The sequence below is a fragment of the Aethalodelphis obliquidens genome, unplaced genomic scaffold, assembly GCF_003676395.1.
Source record: "Aethalodelphis obliquidens isolate GAN/ISIS:26980383/991018 unplaced genomic scaffold, ASM367639v1 scaffold52, whole genome shotgun sequence".
NCBI classification, from domain to species: Eukaryota; Metazoa; Chordata; class Mammalia; order Artiodactyla; family Delphinidae; genus Aethalodelphis; species Aethalodelphis obliquidens.
The window spans coordinates 12,586,330-12,608,973 of record NW_020837996.1 but is presented as its reverse complement, the minus strand read 5'-3'; the positions used below and the strand labels follow the sequence as shown (position 1 = coordinate 12,608,973).

Sequence of the window (22,644 nt, the reverse complement as noted above, 5' to 3'; positions counted from 1 at the left end):
AAATATGCTGAGCCAGGTGAATGTGATGCCAAAATTGTGAAGTTATGCATTAATGTCTTAGAGCCTTGTTGCACTGAATAGAAAAGATGGGAAAAGGGGGTGGTGGATTTCCCAAAATCCTGAGCAGGTGTGTGTTGCGAAGTATTTTGCACCTAAATTTTTTTGAACTTCCCTGCACCAAAGGTATCAAAGAACTATCCCTTCACATATAGTTCATCATTTATCCACCCACCAAAACAACCCCCCTGCCCAACACGTACCATCAGGATTTCCAGAGGTCCATTGTACTTATATTACTTGCACTCTTCTATACTGTCACTTTGAAATAAAGCTGTAAAAATATTACCCCAAATCTGCTCAAAAAGAAAGAAAGAAAGAAAAACTAGCTATAGAAGAAATCAAGCCATTGCCCTAAGGTTTTCCTGGGAGTTGACACTCTTATGTAGTAGTTGTAACAACGGGAGATAAAAGGGATGGGGGTTAAAAGATTATTTTATTTTATTGAAAATTTCTAGTTAACTTCACTGGTCCTCCATTCTCTACCTAGGGTAGGTAATGAGGAGGTACAGATTTCAGTAAAAAAGAGACCCAAGCAAAAAAGGAGTGAAAGTCTCTCTTTGGAGTCTTTGGAGTTTCCAAGCAGAGAGAGGGGCCTGCTTAATTCTACCAGCACTTTTCATACCTCCCTGCTTTACTATAAAAATAGAATATATTTTCTTTAAGAGTGTAAGATTAAGTAGTTTTCTTAGAAGAAGGCTTTTTACTGGAAATGGTTTATGTGTAATACATTTTAGTGGAATACTGGAAAAACAGTTCTTTTAATTAAAATTTGCACACATATTTTACTATTTAATGTTGTATGTAACTCTTAATTTGTTTCAGACATTAGAGAATTTATAGTTACTTGTTGATAGGAAATATCATTCTCATGTTCTTACCATTTATGAAACCTGTGGATTAAAATCTAGTCAAGACATAGGGAAATATGTCTTTCCTTCTTACACACTTACATCCATCTTAGTAAACAACTTTATAACTGAATAGATGAGAATATTTTTATATATTTTACTCCAATGGTCTTATTTTAACCTAAAATGTGCAATTTTATTATTTTTCCTAATACTATCATATTAAGATGTCTTCTTATTGCAACAGTCCCACCTTTTCTTTTCCAATTATCATATAAAAAGTAATACTTAGTGATACATTTTAATTTTCACTTATCATAGTAGCTTAGATGAGCTTTTTAAACAGCTCTAAATAATGGGAGTTATGTGTCATATAAACTCTCCAATAGGAGGATATTCACATTTTCTCAGTAATAACAGAATGGAGTCATTGCAGTTTGGTGCAGAGAATGTGATCAGAGTTTCAGTTTGCTGCAATCCCATTTAAAAAAAAAAGCCATTTGAATGGCTGAATAGAGCTGGATGAAAATAGGAGCTTTGATCTCTGAAGCTGATCTTGAAGAAAGATAAGTGACTAGAAAAATGTGGGATTCTGGGAGCAGTTTGAAAAAGGCTTTTTGGGTAAACAGTGGTAGTAGAACTACCTAGAAACTTGAAGGGAATTTTTTTTAAAAAAAGAAACATTTAAATGACTTTTCATTTACATAACTCCAAAGAATATTTTTCACTCTCATTAAAATGACTAAATTCATTAGTTTGTATCTCTACAAAAGTAAAACAAAGAGGAATATGAAGCATTGAAGTGAGGATGTTAATAGCTAATATCTCTTCTTATATGTGTGATAGTTAATTTCTGAAACTCAAAACTATCTAAACTGTCACATATCTTATATACAATGCTATCATAGAAATGGTCTGGGAAACTTGCTAAACTTGTATGATTCTTGAACCATACAAGCTTGTTATTTACTATCCTTCCAAATTCTCCACTTGGTTTTATTAGAAAAAGAAAAATGAAATCACTTCCTCAGCATATTTAATTGCTTATAGACATAACATTTCAAATAGTCTACGCTGAGGCAAACATCTATCTGGAAAAAAAAAGAAAAATATTTATCACCCAGTATTTCCCAGGATCCAGCTGCCCACTACCCTCTAGACAAAATATCTGGATTGTAGGCAGGAATTTAAAAATTAGCTTTTAATTTAAATTCGTTACGTAAGTGTCTCTGATATCCTAGACTCAGTTTAGAATACCTAATCTCAAAATGATTGAATTACAGAATATTTAGTGGTAGAGGTCTCTGTTCTCCGTATTTTAAAATTTGCTTCATATCAAGGATTTGTGCTCAAACTGGAAGAATGTTAAGACTGACTTTAGAGACTTTATCTTTGTTGTAAATATTATTTTACTAGGGCTGTGGCTGCTTCTCACCATCATAACTTCGTAGTCATTCCAAGGCAGACTTTCCACAGCTTAAGTACAAGTAGGCTTTATTGGAATGACATATACTTGTTGAAGGGGAGCAGAATTTGCCAACACAAAATATGCCTCTTTGGCATAAGGATTATTTAAGGCTGATTATTTTTAAGAAACAGCAGATACAGGTGAAGCTTAAAACTGAGTGGAAGTTACCCTTTTGTAAGAGGGATTCACATTTATAATGGAAATCTCCATGTTTAAGGGTGTCTCCCTCCCTGTACCAGAAAGAAGAGTTTGGCTAAATACCTAGAAACTTACCAATGGTGAAGGCAGGGGCTTAAATCTGCCTAACAACCGTCCCCTTGTTGACTGTGCTTTACTTAATAACCTCCCATAACTGGCTTCCCCTCCTCCCAACATCTTTTGTCTTTAGCTGGAGATGGTATTTAAGATGATGGCTTGGGCCATTTGAAGGACTTACTCAGATACAGGAAATATACATGTTGTTACTTTTCTGTTTTTTTTTCTTTTCCTCTTGTGAATCTTTTTATTACAAGGATGTCTCAACCAAGAACCTAGAAGAGTAGAAGGAAAATTATTTTTCCTCCCCTACATGGTCATCCAAAGTACTTCTGCTGAATTCAGTGATCACAGAAGATTGGTAAAAAGTTAAAATTAGTGCAGTTCAGGAATTGTTTGACCACCCAAGTATCAGAACAATTTAAAAATTCAGGATTTCATTTGGGATGGGCACATTACCTATTCAGGTAAATGTGAAAGAAAGAATTCATCCTCTGCTACTGGGTTAGAAGAGATCCATGTGACATCTTCAAAGTCAGAAACCAGATAGTCACAATACAATATTTTCAGATTTTCCAATCTACTTGTGTCATGTATATACATACACTGAATCAAATTTTTTAAATATATAAATATTAACATATAATAGATTTTAATTAACATATACAAAAGTTATATATTTTAAATGCATAAAATATAATTATATTATACATAACATATATACACACACACACACACAATTTTTACTAAAATCTGCGACATAGTTGTTGTCAACCACATTTCGACTTGGAAACCAAGATTATAGAGAGATTAAATGACTTGTTTAAAGGCAACAGATAATTAGAAGTAACATCAAATAATGATAATTATGTATGTGGATAGAAATAGAGTCCTATAATGATAGGTGTATACATTTATATATACTTCCCACCATCCTGGGGTTCCTTTCTGGGTCCCTTGGTGGGTGCTGTCCAGGAACCAGGACATGTTTCTCACTCCAGTCAGCAGCACTAATCGACCCGCCCCCCTCCCGCCCCCCCATAGTTTGCAGCGAGTCACTGTGAGTTCCACGCATGACCTGCCAACAGTGTTGATGCAGCTGGAGCTCTCTGCCTTCTGTAGTGCCCCTCCCCCGCAACTCAGCACTTAACCCGGTACTTTTCACCACTTTGCTCCAGACCCCTTCTCCCATAGCAGGATCTCAGAAGGCCTTTCACCTCCCTCCCTTGTCTCTTGGGCCATAGCCACTCTGATCTCAGTGTATCTTTTGCTAAATACACTTTTTCTGTATAAATAAAAAATGATTTGGAGTTGTTCTCTGAAAAAATATTGTAAAATGTATACATACAAGATAATGATAACTGATTATATTTTAGATCTGTCACTAATGACTTCTGAATTTTGTGTTTTCTGTTTTGTTTTATTCCTTCTGAATTTTTTGATCAGTTTCATTTCACCAGTACTGTTTGCTCATAAGTGTAGTAACTAGACTAGATTATTAAGTTACCAGTCAATTTTAGTTTTTATAATTATCTGATTTCACCTTCATATAATAGAAGTTAGAATAGATACCTTGCATCCAATCAGCCCACTGAATAAATTAAAATGTTGAATCCATATAGTAGTGTGGTTTGAGGTCCTCAGTCCCATCAGTCACTCCATTTCTAAATTTACCTCACAATTTTGATTGAAAGCTCTAAACAGATACGCTTAGAAATAAACCACTCTTCAGTTGTTTCATGAGTTTAATAACATGTTAAATGATATTATTTAGTCCCTGGGGAAAAATACATTAAGAAAGTATATTTTCTTAATGGTTATGTATAAATAAAGCATAGTTTAATCTGCAATTCAGTCATGACCCAGAAATTTAACTACTGCTTGTCATCCCATTTTCAAAGAAGAGAATTTGTCCTCCACTGAGAAAATTTATAGGATAATTTGCTTAATGTTGTCCCATAGTTTTCCTACAGAAATTCTATATTGAGGCAACCATTCTGAATATTAAAGTAGAAATAATGTTACTGTTTCAATATCTGGATAGCTCTATCTTCAATATATAGATATTTAAAGTTGACCTTTTTAATCACCTCAGTCAAATGAGCAACAGCTCGATTAACTGTGGCACGTGAAAACTTAATATCAAAGTGCTTAAGTTTTACTTTCTAGAGGAATAAAAAGTTACACTTTCTACAAATTAAGGCTTTATTTTTTTTTCTGAGAATGTTTTCGTGCACACTTTTATTCTCTCTATAGCTTTGTAAGTTAGATAAGGAAGATAACATTTTAGATTGTCCAAATATTCTTTTTTTTGTGTGTGTGTGGTACGTGGGCCTCTCACTGTTGTGGCCTCTCCTGTTGCGGAGCACAGGCTCCGGACGCGCAGGCTCAGCGGCCATGGCTCACGGGCCCAGCCGCTCCGCGGCATGTGGGATCCTCCCGGACTGGGGCATGAACCCGTGTCCCCTGCATCGACAGGCGGACTCCCAACCACTGCGCCACCAGGGAAGCCCCTTGTCCAAGTCTTCTTGAATGTTGGTTGTAGAGCAAGGGTTGAGACTTCCCCAGCCATATTCCTAGTGCAATACCCCACACCACTCAACAATAGTCACCCTTTTTCTTCGTAAAAGTAAGAAAATACTTGGATTGTTTTGAGGTGTAAAAGGCTTTACTGGGAAAGTTATTTGCTATTCATTTCTTCCATATTCTAGAGAATACACATCTTTTAAAAGGAAATAAAAACCTCCTTTTAAGTTATACATTCGTAGCTTAGATAAAATTTAACTCAAAATCATATTAATCCCCACTGTATTATGAAATAAGAGGGCAAAATCTGGTAATAATTCTATATTATTATAAAAATCATTATGGAACTCTATAAAGTACCATGTAAATGCTAAGTAAATAGTGCTGATATTACATTCTCCACCAATTCATAAAGAAAACCATCTGAATACCAAATAACATAGTGAAGAAAATAAAGAATGCTTTTTAAGCAACGGTCCTTTGTAATAATTGAAACCCTGCCATGAACTCAAGTATAGTAGTAGAACCAAAGTTTATGTGGTGAGACAGATAAATATCAAGTTCTGTAATTTATTTAGGCATATTTAAATAAAATGGCCAAAACAAACTGAATATAACTTTTCAGTGTTATCTTGGTAGGAAGAAATAAATGACTTACTCTTATTTATGATCTTTTGTGCAGGTTAACAGTCCCTTTATATAAACTGCTTTTGAAAACACATTTGAAATACCATAAGTGAGGGAAAAAACTCTAGATATAAACTATAGAAATGAATTAATTCTTAATTCATTAAAGGAATAGTATTGCAGCCAGGTCTGTTCTAGGAACTGGGTATATACTTATGGGGCAAAAGTCTTGATGTCCGCCATCATGGAGTTTGCAATCTCATGGGGTGGCAGGCAATGATCAAACCAATATACGAATAATTATTAAGTTTTAATTCAGGTAAATGCTACACAGGAAAGTCATACGGTGCTATGAGAGAATATATCAGCTTTCTAACTTGATGAAAGCATAGGCTAGAGAAACTGAGTGAGATCCACAAACTAGCTGAAACTGATCTACAGTCATCTAATTGATCAGTTTTAATATTTCAACATTCTTTTCTTGGTTATAATAGTCTTTGCTGGATTTTTTGCCCTCGGTTGAAGAGGTTGTCACTTGAAAAGTGAATGGTATTTTCGGGGAAGAAAGGTGGTGAAAATTTTTTTAATGTTCTGAAAACTATTTTTCTTTACTATTTAAAAAATTATGTAATAGACAAGAACTATATTAAGGATAATTAAATAAAGTAACACATCATTTATGACATTATTTTAACACAAACTAAATTTACTAACCAATGGCCAGTTGATGGGCTTTTGCTCCACTCACCCCCATCCAGTATGTCTTCAAGTTATATATGCATAAAAGTAGATCTGTTTTCCTACCACCACCTCCAACTGAGACATGTCTGATTCTTTGTCAATCCAATATAAATAGTCAACTACAATCAAACGGGGAAAAAACACATGACCATCTTAAATATAAATACCAGTTGTGAACGTCAGTTAATTTCAGACTTGGATATAATACGATAAGAAAAATACAGTGAATATTTTGGGGATTTTAGAATTACATGCAAAATGCACCGTGTATGACCTATAAAAATGTGTACAGAAGGAGACCCGACACCTTGTGGGATCTCAGTTCCCTGACCAGGGATTGAACCCGGGTCACTGCAGTGAAAGCTTGGAATCCTAACTATTAGGCTACCAGGGAACTCCCGCAGTGACTTTTCAATATTGATAAATTATAATCTTTCAGCATAAGAATAGATGCTAGTAATTATATGCTAATAAATTATCAACTGTTTTTTTTTAAATCTATTTTACCTATTGTCTTCCAGTATCCCCCTTCATCTTATTCTTAGAATTAGCAAGTGTGTATTTAGTTCCTTTCAAGTAATCATCATTCTAAAAGCAAAGTGTCCTATACTCATACACATACACACAAATCTGCAGCTTTGGGTAATGCCCTTTTTAATCTCAAAAAAGAATACTTTTCCCATTATATTAAAGAGATTGAGTAAATATATATTCTTCTTAAATTATTCCAAAAGAAAGAACAAACAAGTTATTTTAAATCTGAGGTAGTATTCAGATATTTCCTGTTTTTAATAGAAAAGTAATTTTCCTTAGTATTTCTTAGAGGGAAAATTTAAAGTGATAATTTTTAAAGTCAATAACAACATCTCAGTGATTCCAGGTAAAAATTATCATTTAACTAAATTACCTTCTTTTAACTTAACTTTATTAATAAAAATATGCATTCTTTATTTTAAAATTAATTCTTAATTTTAAAATTAATTCTTAAATTTTAAAATTCAACAATTTTCAGAAAAAAATTGTTGAATTTTAAAAAACTGTACATTTGAAATTGATTATTCTTCATTAAATTCCACAACAAATTATTTAATTACTTAAATTATTTAAATAATTACTTCATAACCTTCATAAACCCATACTTTATTAATCAAATTATTAGAAATTATAAAAAATTAGACACTTTTAGTTTATTCTACATCCAGGTAAATTTTTCATTATTTTATTTTATTTTTTACTTTTTATTTTGTTTTATATTGGAGTATCATTGATTAACAATGTTATGTTAGTTTTAGGTGTACAGCAAAGTGATTTAGTTATACATATGTAAGTATCTATTCTTCTTCAAATTCTTTTCCCATTTAGGTTATTATAGAATATTGAGCAGAGTTCCCTGTGCCATGCAGTAGGTCCTTGTTGGTTATCTATTTTAAATATAGCAGTGTGTGTGTGTCAATCCCAAACTCCCTATCTATCCCTCCCCCCACCCTTCCCCCCTAGTAGCCATAACTTTGTTCTCTAAGTCTGTTTTTTGTAAATAAGTTCATTTGTATCATTTGTTTTTAGATTCTGCATATAAGTAATAGCATATGATATTTGTCTTTGTCTGATTTACTTTGCTTAGTATGATAATCTCCAAGTCCATATATGTTGCTATAAATACCATTATTTCATTTTTTTAATGGCTGAGTAATATTCCGTTGTATGTATGTACCACATCTTCTTTATCCATTCATCTGTCAATGGACATTTAAGTTGCTTCTGTGTCTTGGCTATTGTAAACAGTGCTGCAGTGAACACGGGGGTGCACATATCCTTTCAAACCATGTTTTTTCCAGATACATGCCCAGGAGTAGGATTGCTAGATCATAAGGTAGTTCTGTTTTTAGTTTTTAGGAACCTCCATACTGTTCTCCATAGTGGCCGCACCAATTTACATTCCCACCAACAGTGTGGGAAGGTTCCCTTTTCTCCACACCCTCTAGATCATTTATTGTTTGTTGATTTTTTGATGATGGCCATTCTGACCGGTGTGAGGTGATATCTCATTGTATTGATGGTTTTGATTTGCATTTCTCTAATAATTGGCGATGTTGAGAATTTTTCATGTGCCTCTTGGCCATCTGTATGACTTCTTTGGAAAAATGTCTATTTAGGTCTTCTGTCCGCTTTTTTTATTGCGTTGTTTGGTTTTTTGATTTTGAGCGGCATGAGCTGTTTGTATATTTTAGAGATTAATCCCTGGTCGTTCGCATCATTAGCAAATATTTTCTCCCATTCTGTAGGTTGTCTTTTCATTTTGTTTGTGGTTTCCTTTGTTGTGCAAAAGTTTTTGAGTTTCATTAGGTCCCATTTGTTTATTTTTGTTTTTATTTTCATTACTCTAGGAGATGGATCGAAAAAGATATTGCTGCAACTTATGTCAGAGTGCTCTGCCTATGTTTTCCTCTAAGAGTTTTATAGTATCTGGTCTTACATTTAGGTCTTTAATCCATTTGGAGTTTATTTTTGTGTATGGTATAATTTTTAACTAAATTATCTTTGGGAAGTCCCTTAACCCTATAAGCACCATTTGTTTTATATCTGTAAGACATTTAATTGATATTGGTATATTGTAGTATGTAATGTTCACCCCTAAAAATGTGGAGAGTGAATAACAGAAATACAGCCATGTTTAAATGTTATTAATTTAAAAATCTTTAATTTTATGCCTTCTATTATGAAATGATACTTAAAATATGCCTGAATTTTCCAGTAACTGATTTATTGAAAATGCTGGATATAGATAGCTATGGTCTAGAAATTATGATTCTCTTTAAATGTCATCTATTGAATCTCTCTTCCCCACACCTGGACAATACCTAACGTAAAAGCAATGAATTTTCCATTCATTTTACAGTTTATAATGATCTCATTTTCAGGTATTAAAGTCTCATCTAAATTGATCCTTCAAACTCTCACTCACTTTAAATTTTTTTCTGTTCTCTGATCAGCCCTGACCTAAGATTTCTGCTGCCTGCCTGACACTATTTCTTCATTTTTTTGTTAGGCTCCTCTTCTCTTTTTATTATGCTGCTTTTGGCTTTTTCAAGATTAGGGTGGAGGGAGGAAGGGCAGTTACCTTTGCGGAAAGATCTTATTGTTCTCTGGGTGAAAAACGCCTAAATGTTTAGTCATTCTTTCATGGGGGGTTGGATGGATTCTGTGGAGCTAACCCTCTTCCTCCTTCCTCCTCCTGGGGACCTTTAGAATTGCACTGTTCCCTGACATGGGTCATGCTGTATGAGGGCTTGATGTTTTATGACAGGCCCTCAGCTCCACTCTAAAGACACGTCTACCCTGACCTTCTACTAGCATTTTCTTGCCAAATAGACTGTTTTTCTGGCATCCATTTAGCTCAGGAGGAATGAATGAATGAAAAACAAACTCAGGAAAATTGCTTGTCGCCTTCAGAAAGTGAAGGTCCTTTTCTCACTCAGATTCACTATTGGGATTGTTCAAGCCAGCCTATCACCTTTAGACTTTTCCAGGAAAAAAATCAGGCTACATTAGTCATTTGGACTGCTTAAATTAGAGACCACAGGCCAAATTTTGCTAAGAATTCTCTATCTACCCTGTGTTCAAACAGCATTAAGAAGCAGATATGTAAGTTTTCTGTTTTGGGTAGAGATAGCAATTACCCCTGTTAGTCTCCCCTAAATGGTAGACATCAATGAGTGGGTTTCTTGACTTTGTTTTCTAGTTGCCTTGAGGTAGAGGTGGAACATGTATCACTGTGAGGAGGGGATATGAAACTGCACCGTTCTTTCTACACTTAGGCCAATAAACTTTTTCCATAAGAACTGCTTTCTTATTGAATCCTTAGACTCCTATTTTACAGCCCCAAAGTGGGTGAAGGAAAAAGAACCCAGGACTGGTTTCTTGCCTTCTCTAGCAAGTTCTGCCTCTTCTTGGCCGCCTACCACATTTGTGTTAAATGAGAATATAACACTTCTCACTTATTTTTCTCAGTGCTGGGACATCAGTTATGATAACAATGGGGAAAGTATATTTAATATTACGTTACCCGTGCAATTCATTTCTTCCTGATATCCACTAGTTAATTCACCTTCGTCAAATCTTTGCTCAAATATTGCCTTCTCAGTGCCTACACTGATTACTCAATGTAATACTGCAAATGTCCCTCAACCCTATACTCACAATTCCACTTATTCTCTTCTGTGTTTTACTTTTCCTTAGTCTTCAGTAATTAAGTAGAAAATTTTTTATTATGTAGCTTACTGATTTATTATTTTCGGTCTTCTTCAGCTAGAATCCAGGATTAATGAGAGCAGAGATGCTGTTTCTTCCACTGTTATACTCCAGGCTTTTAGAGAAGTGTCTTGCTCCTAATAAATGTTCAATAATTACTGTTTAATTAAATAATAAAAACTGCATCTCCTTTTCCCTGAAATTTATCTTCTCTTAAAAAAGGAAAAAAAGGTACTTCCCTGGTGGCACAGTGGTTAAGAATCCGCCTGCCAATGCAGGGGACACGGGTTCGAGCCCTGGTCCGAGAATATCTCACATGCCGCGGAGCAGCTAAGCCCATGTGCCACAACTACTGAGCCTGTGCTCTAGAGCCCGCGAGCTACAACTATTGAGCCCACGTGCCGCAACTACTGAAGCACATGGGCCTAGAGCCTGTGCTATGCAACAAAGACAAGCCACCACAATGAGAAGCCTGCACACCGCAATGAAGAGTAGCCCCCGCTCGCTGCAACTAGAGAAAGCCCATGCTCAGCAATGAAGATCCAACACAGCCCAAAAAATATAAATAAATAAATAAATGTTAAAAAAAGGGAAAAAAGAATCTTTTCCATAGTACCTCACTCTAAGTTCAGCATATATGGCTGGTGACCAAAACAAAAAAAAAACAAACAAATCCTACAGAATCGTGTAGTCCTTAAGAGCATAAGCTATGGAGCCATACTTGACCAGGATTCATATTTCTGCCCTTGACATTTACTACTTGATGGCCCTCAGTAAATTTATTAACTGCATTCATCCTTAGTATCTTCATATAAAAAAAGGAAGATAATAATTCTTCAAAAGCTACTTTTGAGTAGCACTTGACATAATACATAGTACATGGCACATAGTAAACTTCTCTTACATGTTGTTTTTGTTACTACCTCAGGGTCATTATTTATTTCCTGGGGATATTCCTAGAGACACAAATAGTCTCTCCACCCCTGTTAAACGCTAAATTTGGGTAAAGTACAGGAGAGGGGTTTCTTAATAAAAATTCAGTAATTCTCTAGTCCCCTGTCTTAATTTGTATAAGATGAGAAAATTGGATAAAGGTCCATAAGTTTCTGGAATGACTATACTGTTCATTCATTTTAGATCAATACTAAAAACTTGATAAAATTCCTAACACGTGTGGATTAGATCCCAATAACAATAAAATATGTGGTGACACATGGGACTTCTTTCTGAAGACAGCTTCTTTAACTATATGCAAAAAAGAGAGAACTGATATTTTTCTATTCAAGGTCATAACTGAGTCTTCATTTTTTGTGTGTGCCTTATGGATATGATAATAGAGTGAAATCCAACATCCTCTGTCACCTAGGTTACTGCATCAGCCACCTAAAGTACCTTTCTGATGCCAGTTTTGCTACCTTCTGATTTATTCACCACATAGCAGAGAGACTTTTTTCCTAACAAATATTTTCCTAAATAAGGACATAATTTAGATTCAATAACTGTTGAGTGTTTAAGTGTAGAGTTAGATAAAATCTTTTCCAAATGTGTACACCGGTATCACCACCACCCATACGTATATATACATACATATATTAGTTTCCAATATATATTTGTTTCCATCACACTTGGAGGTTTTCTTCTGCCCTTTCCAATTAATCACCCTTCTAGGCACCTGCCTTCTCCTTGACTTCAGACTATAAGTAATCTCCCAAGCACATTCTTAATAGATGTTTAAGTATCAATGAAATATTTCAGAAAAATGAAGATGTACATAAAGCAGAAGTTTCAAGATAACAGTTATACACTCTGACTCAGGTGACCTCAGTAGTGTCCTTCTGAATTGCTATCTTGTGAATCACATTTTGTTTAATCCCCAGTGACTGTGTTCCTGGCACTATGCAACATGCAGAAGCTATAGCATTGAACAAGGCAAACACAGTCCTTGTACTTGTGGAATGTATATTTTAGAATAAAGACATGCTTTTAAAAACATAATACTACATTATATATATCATATGTTATAACCATACTTTTATATATATTCTTATAGACAATATCCTACATATATATTGATTTGTTTCACTTATTGCCTCTGATCTAAGTAAATTTGTGTAACCAGATAGATATTTTACACTCAATCATTTTTTAAATCCACATATCCATGTGATTCTGTCCATTTTCCCCTTGAAACTGGCTAACATGGGATATTATTTGACTCTTGTTGAGCTTTCAAGCACTATGTTAAATGCAGAATGAAAATAAATGTAAAGTAGACAAATTTCCTCCTTCCTATGAAGGAAGACACATTTCCTATGAAGGCTTCCTGCCTTTCTGCCATAAATAAATAGGTATTGCATTCCTAATACTTGTTTGGCACTGTACTAGGGACTGGAGATAAAACAGGAAGAAATACAGACATCTTAATCCTCTTAGACATTGCAGTCTAGGGACAGGCAGATAGTAAACAAACAAATTTCAAATTGTGGTAAATGTTGAATAACTAAAAGGTGTGCTATGATGGAGAAAAGAAAAAATTGTTTTAGATAGAATACTCAGGAAAGGCCACTCTGAGTAATGGATAAGAAGTTGAGATTATAAGAGTATTAAAAAAATTCAGCCATGAAAAGATTGAAGGGAAGACCTCTCTCATTATAGGTAACAGCAGATTGCAAGGGCCCTGAATGGAGAAAAAACTTGGTGTGGTTTAGGAACTAAAATTAGCCCACATGGCTGGAGGACAGTGATCATGGATGAAAAAGTCAGGATATAGGATTTGGGAGTCAGAAAGCTGCTTCCTGTGGTACAACTTTGAGGCCATAGTGAATATTTTGAATTCTGGGAAATACTTCATATAATACCATCAGTTTTATTCTTTTTTTTTTTTTTTGCGGTACGCGGGCCTCTCACTGTTGTGGCCTCTCCCGTTGCGGAGCACAGGCTCCGGACGTGCAAGCCCAGCGGCCATGGCTCACGGGCCCAGCCGCTCCACGGCATGTGGGATCTTCCCAGACCGGGGCACGAACCCACGTCCCTTGCATCGGCAGGTGGACTCTCAACCACTGCGCCACCAGGGAAGCCCAATCAGAAGTTTCTTAATGGTTATGAGATCTGCTTTGATATTACTTGTGATCATGTACCTGAGGATATTGGAAAGAGTGGAAAGAATAATGATAGGGAAGATGCAGGGAGAAGCATGGATTCTGTGGGAGCTCCTTTTTTAATTTGTGCAATAGGTTTGCAGTCTCTTGAAAAAGGTAAAAATATACTACTGAGAAAAGACAGTAAGTTGTTATTCCCTTAAGGTATTTTCTTTGTAATATGAATTCTTTATCATTTAAAGCATTTAAGCTATCGTGTGACAGGGATCTAAATTTGCAAAAATATGAATGACACAAACTGACCTTTTTTCTATTATACAAACTTTTAGTTTTTTTATGAAACCAGCATGCTGATTTAAAACACCCTTAAACTTCGGGTGAAGTTAAGATGATTTCAAATCCATTGGGATTTTTTTTTTTACATTGTTCCAGAATTCTAAGAACAAAAGTAATTTTGGACTTTCTAAAATACATCCATAGAATACTTACTTATGCTCACTGCCAGCACAGAACTTTTTAAAAAACATCTACCATATTTTCATAGGAAAAAAAAGTAATAATTCCAAGTGCTGAGAATGGTGTTTAGCTCATAGGAGATATCTGTGAATAATCACAAGTGAGTGAATAAATACACAACTTCTATGATCTGGAGTATTCATAATTCTTAGTTATGTAAATTTATGTAGAGATAAAGATGGACTATTGATATAATGAAGGTAGAGGGAATGAGGAGGAAGAAAAATGAGAGCAACAAAACTGAAACAGAAGACTTGATTTACTTTTTCAAGTGATTGATAACACACTGACTTACAGAAAATGTTTTATCCAGGAAGAGTCAAATAATGAAAACTTAAGAATAATCTTCTAAAAGTGGCCACACCACAGGAACAAATGTCAAATTTGTATGACTTGAACTTAAAGACTACAGCATGATCTTCTAGAAAAGAAACAAGGGAAAAGAAAAGAAAAAATGTAGAGAAAGAAAAATTCCCAGAATCATGGTCACTCAGATGGACACATATTGATAAAATTCCTACATGAAAATGAAAATACAGTCAGCCACCTGACCAAATTTGTTCCATAGTTTCAAACATCTATATTTTAGCAAAATCAGGATATTTCATTTCTTGCTATGATAGAACAGACTATAGTGATATGAATTTTCAATACATCTAAAGTTCACTTGAGTTTGATACACTTGAATATACATCTGAATAAATGTTGATATTGCATGCAATATAATCAGGCTTCATTTTTATAAACTGGCTCTCGATGACCTTTATACTAAATTTGGAACAGTTTGACCTCTTGTTCATGGACTATGAGAAAATACACATTTGTTCTCTTACCTACCTGTTGCTCCCTTGTAAATAAGTGGACAATTTTGCATGTTTATATATATTACCTTCTATTTTGCTCGAAGAGGAATGAAAAGTTTTATAATTTCCCCAAAACATTTTATGCTCTAGAGAAAAATATTAGTCTTACCATAGAAGTTGAGTTTTGGAACTGATTACAGAGGCATGCTGATAGAAATAACCTTCATTCATATCAAGTTGGAGGTGCTGGCAAACAGATTAGTCACGTTCTACCGTGTGACAATGTTTTTCTTATTGCCTTGTGCTGTTAATAAGTGTTGCATTTTTTTCTAGCTATTCAGATATTTGTTTGTCTCTCCAAATAGATGAGAGGTGTTTTGATATCAGCATTGTACTTTGCACATCTTTCCATCTGCAACTGTACTTGAACAAGAGTCTCATATACAGGCTGATTAACTGAAGGAATGAGGAATCTAGATTCACAAGGCATTGTTCCCCAGATTCAACCACCTTCATGATTTTTGCCACATCTAAGTGACACTTGGTTATTTTTTTACTTAATATTTTTCATAAACCAATGTCTTTTTTTTTAAATTAATTAGTTTTTTTGGCCGTGCCATGCAGCATGTGTGGGCTGGGATCTTAGGGATCTTAGTTCCCTGGCCAGGGATCGAACCCATGACCCCTGCAGTGGAAGCATGGAGTAGTCCTCACCACTGGACTGCCAGGGAAGTCCCAGCCAATGTCTTTTAAATCTAATTATTTTATTTAATAAACTTAAAAGTAATTAAGCCCAGAAAATCAGTTTCATTTTTCATAACAGAAGAAAACTGCAAAGTAAATACAGTGAAGCCAGAACAATGTTATCAAGTTTCAGTTATACATTATTGTCTACCAGAGGTGCTAAGTTTGTTGTTTTTCTTCTTTAGAAAGTAGGTTAGCGAATTGGAGAACATGGTTGTAACTAAGACTTTGTCTTTAATATGATTGGATGAGCGGAAAGAAAATTTAAAAGAGAAAAACTTTCTAATTATGAATTTCAATGTGTTTTAATGCTATGCATATGTGACACTTAAAATTGTCTTGGGTACTAGCATCAGGTGTCCCAGACTTTGGGAAGCACTGATATGAAGTTATCTTAATAGGACATAGGCTCTTAATTGCAAATGATGCTAATTTGAATTTCCAGTATACCTTGAAACACTATAGTAAGTGACATTTATTTGACTCACTTGAGAGCAGTTACCAACGTGCTATTTATTCAGAAAAGAAAGTTCAAGCAACTGAGTCATGTTTTCTTGCAGTAACTCTTCATCCTGGCTACACCTTAGATTTAGCTGAATATCAATGGCTTGGTCTAATCCTAGTCTAATTAAATTAGTAACTTAAGAGGTAAGCCTTCAGCACTGGAATTTTTTTTTTTTTTTTTTTTTTTTTGTGGTACGCGGGCCTCTCACGTGGGATCCTCCCGGACCGGGGCACGAACCCGTGTCCCCTGCATCGGCAGGCGGACTCTCGATCACTGCGCCGCCAGGGAAGCCCTGGTATTATTATTATTATTTTTTAAAAGCCCTCTAGGTAATTTTAACATGCAGCCAGGGTAAGAACAACTGGTCTGTATCCAGCATCAGACATTCAGTGTGTGCTGGACATTGTACATTCTTAGTGAATGATAGTAATCATATAAATGAAGAAATTCAAAGTATTTCCTTTTTGAACTATTTCTCGATGGTAAATAATTATATTCTTCTCTGACAGTAGCTTTATGTTTTGCATATCTTCTGTGGTTAAAATTGGTCTTGGATGTCAATAGTCAGAAAGTAGCAAGAGGGCTTCCCTGATGGCTTAGTGGTTAAGAATCCATCTGCCAATGCAGGAGACACAGGTTTGAGTCCTGGTCCGGAAAGATTCCACATGCCGCGGAGCAGCTAAGCCCGTGCGCCACAGCTACAGAGCCTGCGCTCTAGAGCCCACGAGCCAGAACTACTGAGCCCATGTGCCACAACTACTGAAGCCCGTGCACCTAGAGCCCATGAAGGCAACAAAAAAAGCCACCATAATGAGAGGCCTGCGCATTGCAACAAAGTGTAGCCCTGCTCGCCGCAACTAGAGAAACCCAGCACTCAGCACCGAAGACCCAACACAGCCATAAATAAATAAGTAGATAGATAGATAGATAGATAGTAAGATATGCAAACTTCATTTGTGTTTCTAGAGTGAGAGAGAGCAGCCCCAAAAGCTGTGCTGGCTAGTTTGTCACCGTGTTGTAATAGTTCAACAACAATGCAAGTACAGTATCTAAGTTCTGTTATCTTGTAGAAAAAAAAATTACTGCATGAGACCAACATACTTGGGGCCCCAATTCAGGTAACTGCCTTCTAAAAATTCTACTTGGGTGTACAGTGTACAAGATAAGTTGTCTCAGTTTCCCCAGGATAATTCAGATTTTGAAGCCATGTACACTTTACCACTTCCTACCTGTGGCAGAGTGTACACAAGCAAAAAATTGAGAATATTATTTTTCCTTCTAGTGTATTTTTCATTTCAGTTATTGTAGTCTTCATCTCTGTCTGTTCTGCATATTTTCTAACTCTTTGTTAAAAGCTAACTTCCCGCTCTATGCATCCATTCTCTTCCTGAGTTCTTTGATCATCTTTTTTTTTTTTTTCTTTAGATACCTGCTCCTTTTAATCACAAAATAACACAGTTCTCAGTTTCGTTTCTGCTTTGTTCAATTCCAACTGTAGCCTTTTTAACAAACCATTTTCCTATTAACTGAACTGTAAAAAATACAACCAAGCTTGTGCTTATTAAATATACATGTATATAAAAAACATACAAAAAGTACAAGATTGATTACGTTAGGAAACTTTTACAGTGTTAAGAATCCTGTTTTTCCCTAAATCTTTAGTAAAGGGCCAAAGGTCACATCTCTCTGTGCACAAAAACTCAATGTGACTGAACTCCTGAATTCAGTATCTAGGCATGCTATGCACAGAATTAACTTTAATATGCAGTCCTTAAAAGGAAAAAAAAAAAAAGTAACCAAAACACACCACAGGACAAAAAGTTCTTCTTAAATCAAATTCTGTTTGTGAATTCAGCAAAATAATTTCTATAAAATAAAACAAAAATATTTAACTAGAATAGGGTGGACTGTATCTATTTGAAGGGGTATTTGGTTTTTAGACAGGTTGAGAATTGGTAACTTGAATGTGTGTAATTTTTTGGAACCTGTCTTTGATCATCTTTAGATCATTACTCTGAACACTTTCTCAGGTAGACTGCCTATCTCCACTTCGCTTCTTCTTCTGGGGTTTTGTCTTATTCCTTCATCTGGAATATGTTCCTCTGATGTCTCATTTTGCCTAAGTTGCTATTTGTATTTTTATGTCTGTGGTAGATTAGTTATGTTTCTGTAGGAGGCGTCCTATGAGTCCTAGCAGTACACTCCCCTCTCAGCACCCAAACTATACGCTCTGGTGGTTCCCCCTAAGAGGGCTGCTTGGGTCCTTCTCCTGTGGCAGGCTGACTATGTGGGCTGTCTTGTAGGCTTGGTTGGTCGCTAGTCTGGTTGGTTGCCAGGCCCTGCCTTGCGTGGATGCTGCCGGCTGCTGTTTAGTGGGGCCTGGTCACGTGGTGGCTGATTGAGGAACCCTAGGGGGCCACAGGGCTAGTGCTGGCTCACTGGTAGGCAGAGTCAGGGTGTCAGAGATTCTGGGGCCATTGCCTACCCACTGGCAGGTGAAGCCAGGTCCTGGGGTTAGTGCTGGACTTCTGGCAGGCAGAGCTGGTTCCTGGAATCTGGCTGCAGGGCCCAGGGGTCCCAGAGCTCATTTCAGATCTTTGGTAGTGGGTGCGGTTTCTGACACACACCGCTGGGGTGTCTTGAAGGTTGCGTTGGCCTGCTAGTGGGCAGAGCCAGGGCCCAGCTGGTCCCAGGGTAGGGTCTGAACTGTCTTGTAGGATCATAATTTTCTCACTTCTGGTGTCTGCCCCCTGGCAGGTAAGGTTGATCTAGAGGCTTGTGCAGGCTTCCTGGCAGGAGGTGCCAGTGCCTGCCCACTGGTGGGTAGAGCTGGGTCTTGGCCCTCTAGTGACCTGTGCCCATGTCTAGGGGGCGTGTCTAGAGGTGAACGTGGGCTCTTTAGTCTTTAGGTAGCCTGTCTGCCACTGGTGGGGCTGTGTTCCCACCCAGTTAGTTGTTTGGCCTGAGGCGTTACAGCACTAGCACTTATAGGTTCCTGGGTAGGGCCAGGTCTTGGTGCCAATGAGCTGTGGCAGCTGCTGTGTTCCCCAATACATCTGATGTCAGTGTCTATGTCCCCAGGGTGAGCCACAGCACCCCCTTCCCCCCAGGAGACTTTCCAAGACCAGCAGGTTAGGTCTGGCCCACAGTGCTCTCAAATTACTGCTTCTGTCCTGGGTCTCAGTGTGCATCAGGTTTAGTGTGCACCTTTAAGAGTAAAGTCTCTGTTTCCTCCAGTCTTGTGGGGCTCCTGCAAAGCCCTGCTGGCTTTCAAAGCCAAATGCTCCGGGGGCTCATCTTCCAGCTACCAGACCCCTGGGCTGGGGAGCCTGACGTGGGGCTCAGAACTCTCACTTCTGTGGAAGAACCTCTGCAATATAATTTTTCTCCACTTCGTGGGTCGCCCAACTAGGGGGTATATGATTTGATTATATTGTGAGTCCTCCCCCCGACCTGTCTCATTGTGGTTCCTTCTTTATGTCTTTAGTTGGAGAAGGTCTTTTCTGGTAGGTTCCAGTCTTTTTCATCGATGGTTGTTCTGCAGATAGTTATGATTTTGGTGTGCTCGTGAGAGGAGGTGAGCCCAGGGTATTTCTACTCTGCCATCTTGGCCGCTCTCTGAGATTATTATTTTTTATCATTTTGTAAATTATCACATAAAAGTGCTTTATAAGTAAAGGAATAAATTAAGAATGTGTCAGTTTAACAATCATTATTGTCATTACCAAAATGTATTATTATTTATGACATAAGAATTCCTGTATCCATTGATACGTCTTTCTTACCACAATTTAGCATCAACACTTTTATTTTTATTCTGACAGCCATAGACAGTTAACATGACTTTAGAATTGCTTTCTTGGGTTAACCTTGGCCTTATTTCCTTTTTAACCTCCCTAAATATCAATATTTTCAATATATGTTATTTGAGTTTTCATATGCAAGGAATCGATAGCATTTAATGACGAGAGTGATGACAATTGCTGGATGGCATTTTATATAGGCAGTTCATTTTAATATTACCTATAACTGTGACATATGCACATTTGTAAAGAGTGAGTTTTACCAAGTTAATTTTCACAAATATTGAACCTTTAAAGATAATCTATACTCTCACTGATTCATTCAGTATTTTGAAAAAGTATTCATTGGGTGTTTTGTCAAGCACCAGACACTTGCAAAGTTTTGGGAAACAACACTGTTGAAGACAGATATTTCTTGTTGAAGACAGATATTTCTTGCCTATTATTTTGCTATTAACATTCAAGTCTAAACCAAAATTTTAAACACTCTTTTTGTTGTTATTGTGAAATAAAACGTATACAAAGTACATAAGTACATAAATATGGGTCAGTGCATCGTCATTAATAGAAATAAAAACCCATGTTACCACCCACCATTTCTGGAAATAAATATTGCCAACACCCCAGAAGACATCCTCAATTCCCTGCTGATTTCTATCTACTTTCTTCTCCCTCAAAGTAATCACTGTTCTGACTTTGACCTCCACAGTTGAATTTTACCTGATACTAAATTTTATACAAACAGAAACACAGCGTATGTGTGTGTGTCTTGGGTGTATGTGTTGCATCTTTTGCTCAAATGCTTATTTTTCAGATTTATGTTGCTGCACGTAGTGGTAGTTCACTAGTTGGTATTGTTGTATAGTGTTTCATTATGTAAATATGCCATAATTTATTTATTCATTCTACTATTGATTTAGGTTATATAGATTTGTATTACCAATAATGCAACTGTGAACATTCTTGTACATGTCTTGGGGTAGATGTGTGCGTGCATTTCTTTTTGGAATAAATCTAGGGATGCACTTGCTGGTTAATAGGATACACAGGTGTTCATCATTAGACTATAATGCCGAAATGTTTTCCTTGCAGCAGTGTATGAATGCTAGCCACTCCACATTCTCCCACTTTTATTTATGAGTGAGTTAAAACAAATACACAACAACAGCAACAGCAAATGCAGTGAGGGCACTAACTGTAGGAAAATGGACTTCAATCATATGCCTAGAACATGACCTGATATGTTTTTTTCCTATTTAAACCCTCTGTTCCTAGTGACTGCTGTGGTTCTCTTCTCCACATTTTCCCTCCTTATCTTAAATATCCCAGTTTTCATTTGCTCTCTGTGAAGTCCACATGCTTTTGGGGATGTCGATTTCATCTTTGACGCTAGTGGTAGGATATATAATTATACTAAAATAATGAACAGAGTCCCACCCTCTAGCTATAGACGTGGCTTCATATGTATGAATTCATATGTATTCAGGCCAGTGATTCACAAAATGAGACCCTCTGGGGACTTTTAGAAAAGTAAATTGGAAGAGTTTATCTCTGTTTTCATGGATATAAACAAGGAAGCATAGAGGTAAGGAGTTGTTGCTAGCATCTTGTGACTGTACATTTAAGCCATCTTTGGGTTGAGGGTGATAGCATGGAGGACAGAAGGGTGAGACAGAAAGAGTCTGAGGTTTTTTGGTTTTTTTTTTGCTGTACGTGGGCCTCTCACTCTTGTGGTCTCTCCCGCTGTGGAGCACAGGCTCTGGACGGGCGGGCCCAACGGCCATGGCTCACGGGCCCAGCCGCTCCGCGGCATGTGGGATCCTCACGGACCAGGGCACAAACCCGTGTCCCCTGCATCGGCAGGCGGACTCTCAACCACTGCGCCCCCAGGGAAGCCCAAGAGTCTGAGTTTTTAAATACATAGTTGAGAAGCTGAATCAAAGCACCATGAGGCTTATCCTACATTAAGCTTTAGAGTTATATATCCCTCCCAATTTAGTTTGAATATTTTGATACTTGCAAAAAAAATTCATCTTAGCTAATAAACCCCCAGAGAAATTGATTTGATACGGGTCATTGGCGATTGCTAATAAACTGTTTGCATTTCATACATAGGAATATATAATCTGATAATTGACTCAGTCAAATAAACACACTTACCAACAGCTGTTGACCTAATTATCAAAAAATTGAACGAGGGGGCTTCCCTGGTGGCGCAGTGGTTGGGAGTCTGCCTGCCGATGTAGGGGACACGGGTTCGTGCCCCGGTCTGGGAGGATCCCTCGTGCCGTGGAGCGGCTGGGCCTGTGGGCCGTGGCCGCTGGGCCTGCGCGTCCGGAGCCTGTGCTCCGCGGCGGGGGAGGCCACAACAGTGAGAGGCCCGCGTAACGCAAAAAAAAAAA

General features: G+C 36.9%; 1 protein-coding gene across 2 annotated transcripts in view; it reads left to right on the top strand.

Annotated features, from left to right (window-relative positions):
* Window positions 1-22,644, top strand: part of GABRG2 (gamma-aminobutyric acid type A receptor subunit gamma2) — a 123,419-nt gene that overhangs the window by 1,390 nt on the left and 99,385 nt on the right. The gene's annotated exons all lie outside the window — the stretch shown is intronic.